At 32.3% G+C, this 6,160-nt stretch overlaps 1 long non-coding RNA gene across 1 annotated transcript in view; it reads right to left on the reverse strand.

The window, feature by feature from the left end:
* LOC111705917 (uncharacterized) overlaps nucleotides 1-6,160 on the reverse strand; it is an 8,198-nt gene extending 2,038 nt beyond the window's left edge. The window contains exons 1-6 of the long non-coding RNA XR_002766102.1: nucleotides 6,099-6,160; nucleotides 4,584-4,640; nucleotides 3,800-3,839; nucleotides 2,286-2,353; nucleotides 1,274-1,390; nucleotides 352-416 (exon numbers count right to left, since the gene is read on the reverse strand). This is a non-coding gene — a long non-coding RNA (uncharacterized LOC111705917). The remainder of the gene's footprint in view (nucleotides 1-351; nucleotides 417-1,273; nucleotides 1,391-2,285; nucleotides 2,354-3,799; nucleotides 3,840-4,583; nucleotides 4,641-6,098) is intronic.

The following is a 6,160-nucleotide window of genomic DNA, read 5'->3' on the forward strand; positions in this document are numbered from 1 at the left end:
CCCTCTTCAACGTTTCGTCAATGGTTTAAGCTTTCGTTAATTAAATGCAATTATGAATTATGATACTTAACACTGAACACTGAGCAGATATAATTTTGAAAAATATCTATTTAATCTCAGGTGTTCTTTTTGTATTCTATAAAGTCAAAACGGCTGAACCGATCGGGCCTAAATTGTAACATAATCCCAGGAGAGGTTTAGGGATAGATCAGAAAGAAAAAAAATTTGCATCAGAAAAAATCAGATTCTTCAATTTCACCAAAATAATCGAAAAAAAATCCAAAATTGAAGTAAGATCAGAGACGGGCGCGTGGCGCACTGCCCAGTATAAATTTGAACAATACACATTACCGGCAAGTTTTTTGTGGGTTTAAATCACACACTTCTTCAGGGACATCAAGGAGAGACACAAGAACCTAAACAAGGAGGACAAATTATTCAAGTAAAAGAAGTAAGTGTAATTTCGAGAAACCCTCCATGTAAAAATGGCAATGCACGATTTACAACGGTACCCTTGAAACCTTTACATGATCAATTATGTGGAAGATATTTTCATTTTTCTAGGTTTAAAAGCGTTTACATCTGACATATCAATTCCTTAATGTTTTCCTAAAGTTGAAATGCGCAGGTCACTTTTGTAGAGAAACCACGATTAAATATTAATAGTTTTCAAAATCATAAACAATGATATCATCCTTGACCAGACAAAGCTTTGATGGATACCTTTCTGAATCGGACACTGCCATCTTTGTATGGAGCGTTACTTTAAATTACGTGCTGACAGTCCCTTTAAGAATATTGAAAGTTAGCGACATTAATTACAGAACCTAAAAAACCAAAAAGGTAGCTTAGGAAGCATTTACGACCATACTATTAAAAACAAAAGAGTTTTAAGAGCAATCGTTTCATCGTTAAAGAAATTAACAAACGTCGAGTTTTCTAAAGGTGACAATCCCCAACCAAAGATTTATAATTTGGGTTCGTTTTATATTATTGCTGAGAATATATGATTATAAAGTTTATGAGCACAGGACAATGAGATATTTCATATTAAACTAAACTAGTGGGGTAGGTCTAATAGGTCTATGATAAGGCGGCCAGACTGTTAAAAGTCTGGCCGCGCCATCAAAATTGAAAACTAGCCGGCATAGGATAGAGGCGGGTCAGTCCTTGCCGCGCGTCATTATGGCTAGTACAAGGGGTCGGTCCGGTTCAAATTCAAATTGACCCTAGTCCACCGTGATTTAGGAACTTATAGGATCTAGAATATAACCTTATCATGGCACTCCTGAGGTCCCTCCTGGAAAGTACATCCAGCTCCACAAACTTGAACAGGAAGCTTCTCGCAGTTTGTATCGCCTACAAACTTACCAGGCTGCTTCTCTATATACTGAACAAGATAATTCAATAATCCATAAATCATCATCAACAGAACAACTTGGAAACATTTTTAATGAGCCATAGTCATCGACAGTCAACATGCCACTTTATCGATGGACAGTCACTTCAAATTACGATTACAGTCCCTTATGTCCCTAATTAAGTTCTTGTGTAAGTTCCTGTTTAAGTTCCTGTTTAAGTTCCTTTTTAAGTTCCTGTTTAAGTTCTGTTTAAGTTCCTGTTTAAGTTCCTGTTTATGTTCCTGTTTAAGTTCCTGTTTGAGTTCCTGTTTAAGTTCATATTTGAATTTCTAATTTAAGTTCCTGTTTGAATTTCTGATTAAGTTCCTGTTGAAGTTCCTGTTTAAGATTCTGTTCAAGTTTCTGTTTGTTCTTGTTGTTTATATTCTTAGTTAGGATTGAAGAGAAACCTCTGAGAAACCATACAGAGTTGATTATTCAAACCAAAAAGATAAAATACAAAGACGGTAAAAGCTCTTTGATAAAGAGATTGTTTGGGCTAGGAAACCTTGATTATGTTTTCTTTTTCGAACTTTGTTGGGAAAATTTGTCAGAAAACAGTTCATTGTGAAACTTTTAATTTAATACTGTCTTAGAATATGATTGGAAGCTTTATTCGGTTTGACGGGACTATAAACGTAATTTTAGATGACTTTTCATGCAAAGATTAGTTGAACATTAATTGTGCAACATTATAGGAAACTCCTAATATTCTCTTTGTAAAATCAAATTAACGAAAAAATGACTAAATTACAATTTGATATTTGACAGCAATTATAACAGAATGTCAGGATCTATCTGTGTCCTACATGATGCACGGGTTCAAACAATATTTCACTTCCGGTTTGTTTTGTTTGTTTTCCAACCTTGTATTTGTTTGTTTACCTTTGTACTGCATGAGGATTCGTAAACAGTCTGACATATCTCCTCACCATCACCGTTACACACCTTAACTAAACAAAATAATGTAATTAAAGGCACTGCACACATCATTTCAAGTGTTCCTCCTTATTAGATAGCCATCCACGATTCACATCCTTGAAATCTTCATCTGATTAATATTATGGAAGATAACGTGTTTTATTCTCACAAATCCTCCATTATTTCTGAAGCAAGAAATGCTCAAATCACCAAAAACCATAAATGAAAATAATCAGTTTTTAACAACAACAAAAATACTTAATTGGAGTGTTCGCGAAAAATGAAAGGGGGTATATAGGCTTACGTCGAAAAATATTGAATGGTGATCCCTACTAATCTTACTTCTATCTGTTGCGTCTATAAGGAGAAAATTGTTAAAAACGACTTATACCGAAGAACGTAGCGTCCATAAAAATTCAGAAAATTGCAACATTCGACTCGGATCGTAAAAAATCAGTTTAATTCCAAACAAACCATTCAGATATTACAACCAATAATCATCAACGTGTCAAAACAAAATTACACTTTTTTCATAAAACAAATCAAAATGTCTTGACACTTAACATTTTTGAAAGTATAAATCAAAGCCGAGCACACTTGATTGCAATCAGTGCAAATAAATTGTGGGGTAAAATTGCAGACAAATGATGCAAAATTGTTGAAGAACACTTTTGCACTCTTCACACCAAGTAGGAGTTTTGGCATACAAAGGAGTTCGTAAGAGTTTCAATGCAGCATATTGTACTATGCATTTCCAAAAAGATTCAGTTTATATAGCAGCCATTTAAAAATAAATTTATCAGTTTAAAGGGACTGTAAAGGAAAAATGAAAGGGGGTAAAGGCTGAAACCTGAGCATTTTAGGAGTTGATCGAGACCCCTAAGTCGAGTTGATATAAAACTGTGTCAAATATATACGAAAATTTATGTATATAAAACTTTGTATAAAAATCGTAGGTTTAAACAGATCAAATTCAGCAAATACGAAACCAATCTGAAAACGACGATATCCCAGAGGAGCCTGAGAAACCTAGGTTTGCTCCTATTATAAGAAAGATTTCATACTTTTTTATTTTTAATTGATATACTTGACAATATTCTTTATACTTCCGTATCACGTGACCAGAACTCCTACCAATAGCAGTACAGTATAGTGGCAACGTGTCTTCGCCTGTATCACGTGACCAGTATACAAGTTCAACTTGAGTGGCTCAACACTGTACAAAGGAATTAAGTGATTGCCACAAGCTCAATTTTTAATCCGGTATTTCTTTCAAATATGTGATTTCAAACTTAGAATAAATTTGATCTAACAGAATTCATTGTTTGAAATATCAATGGTCTACGTCATAAGGTTGCAAAGATGAAGGGTTTAGAAAATCCGAGTTTGTGACAAAAACTCAACTGTTATGGTCGAGTAATCCCCAGTTGGTGACGGCTATATATAATATATATGTGCATTGCGCATGCAGTTAATACCTATTGGTTTGTAGCACTTCTGTACAGTTTCATTAATCGCCTGAAACAAAATTTAATTGATTTTCTACAAAGCAATTGAGTCTTTGCCACAAACTCTGATTTTCAAACCATTATATCTCTACAACCCTATGTCGTACACCTTAGATATTTCAAACTATAAAATCTCCTAGATCAAATAATCTATGTTTGAAACAGTAAAGGTTTATACATCCTTAGGTTGAAAAGATAAAGGTATTAGAAAATTTGAGTTTGTGACAAAGACTCAATTCCTTCAAGTTTTATGAATATTGATAGGCACTGCCGGCGTAATCCGGAATCAATTCCTAAAGGGGGGGAGGGACAGCAATTATTACATCATCATTATTAAAGGGTACCATAGTAAATCTGACATTCAACTTATCTAAATGGAGGGTTGCACTTGAAATCACTTTTTGTACCACTTTTAAGTTTTATTTTTATTTTTCCGAAATTTTATTTTAATAAAACTGCTTTATATCAGTTAACGCAAAAGATTTGCACTTTAAGATAAATGCAACATTTCCTTGTCTCGAACTGAATTTAATTTATAATTGCATAAAATGTTCAATTTATCTGGAAATGCTTCAAGTCTAGCAATAATAAATTTTAAATAAGATTAAACTCTTTTATGTTTTCGATCATAATTTTTGATCTTCTAAGAAGAACAAACAATGGTTTTACTATTCTCATACATTAAAACTAGAGGAGATACGAGGTCACAAAGTCGTATGAAGAAAACATGAGTTTATGATGGAATGAAATATACCTGTTGTTTAAAGGTTATTTGGCATTGCTTCTCAAAGTTTTCTTCACAAACTTCTTCCTACAAATATTAAATTCAAAATTGACAAAACATTAAGATGAATAATTCATTTGCATTTGAAGACTCAGTCACGTTCTGTTCAAACATTAAAATATTATTTTGTTCAATTTGTTCCCTTTTTTAGGTTTACACTTTAATATATTCAAAATTTAGGCCACAGTGCTTTACTCTAAAGAGATAGTGTGGTGTGACTGCCCGCACACAGGGCCTTCAGTTTACATTTTCCTCCTCACAGATAAATTTTTATGCTTTGGTCACAGTTTTTTCAATCAAAGAAAATGTTTATAATTATCGTATTGCAGAGAGATGAACATTGTCCCAACAGTGTTAGGTTTTATTGCAGCGTGAGGTTAATGGTTTTATGAGAAGCTCTCAGTTGATAAATCTATTCGAATCCATTTTGCATAAATTTAGTTTAATTATATCAAATTTGGAATTTTATTTATACAATTCGGAAACGCAGTTGTAAATAAAACATTTTGCTCAAAATATAAAGATCTCTTCCCCCCCTCGACCAAATCCTGAAATCAAGCCAAACTGTTTTATATAAGTTGTTGAGTGTGAGACTGTATTTGTATCAATTAAAACTAAAGGTATTGAATTGTATAACTGTCTTCTAACTGTCTAACTGTCGCATTGTCAGAGTTATTATCTGTCTCATTGTTTGGTGTCTAATCATCTTACTTTTCAACTGTTTAACTATCTAATTATCTAACTATGAAACTTACTAACTATCTAACAATCTAACTATCAAGCTGTTTAACTATCTAATCATCAAACTATCAAGATGCCTAATACTATGTATCTATGTAGCTATCTATCTAAGTGTCTAACTATTTAACTATCTAACTATCTAATTATCTAACTATCTAACTATGTAACTATCTAACTATCTAACTAAGTAATATCTAACTATCGAAATATCTATATAACTATTTATTAAACTATCTATCTATCTAACTATATAACTATCTAGGTATCTAGTTATCTAACTATCTAACTATCTAACTATCAAACTATCAAGTTGTCTAGTTGTCTAGCTAGTAAAGGGCTGTTTTACTGACTATATTAAACTATTTAACAATCTAACTATATAAATATTCAGCTGTCTAACTGTTCATATGTTCATCTGCCTTTTAGAATACATATATATATGATAAATCTTAGATGTTTGAATTTGCTGTTTCAAATGTCAACTGAATAATCTACAAAACTACATAGTTTACGTCCTTTCATCATTGTCTTTACCATATACAGTAGATGAAACTCATAGTTTTCCATATATATATATCTATTTATCTATCCATTTATCTTTATATCTATCTATCTATCTATCTATTTTATCTATCTATCTCTCTATCTCTCTATCTGTCTATCTATCTATCTATCTATCTATCTATCTATCTATCTGTCTATCTATGTATCTATCTGTCTATCTATCTATTTGTATATATATACCTGAGATGGGGTAAACTTGGTTATATATGTATAATGGCACTGCTCTGATTCCTAGGATTACA

Source organism: Eurytemora carolleeae, unplaced genomic scaffold (assembly GCF_000591075.1).
Source record: "Eurytemora carolleeae unplaced genomic scaffold, Eaff_2.0 scaffold649, whole genome shotgun sequence".
Lineage (NCBI taxonomy): Eukaryota > Metazoa > Arthropoda > Copepoda > Calanoida > Temoridae > Eurytemora > Eurytemora carolleeae.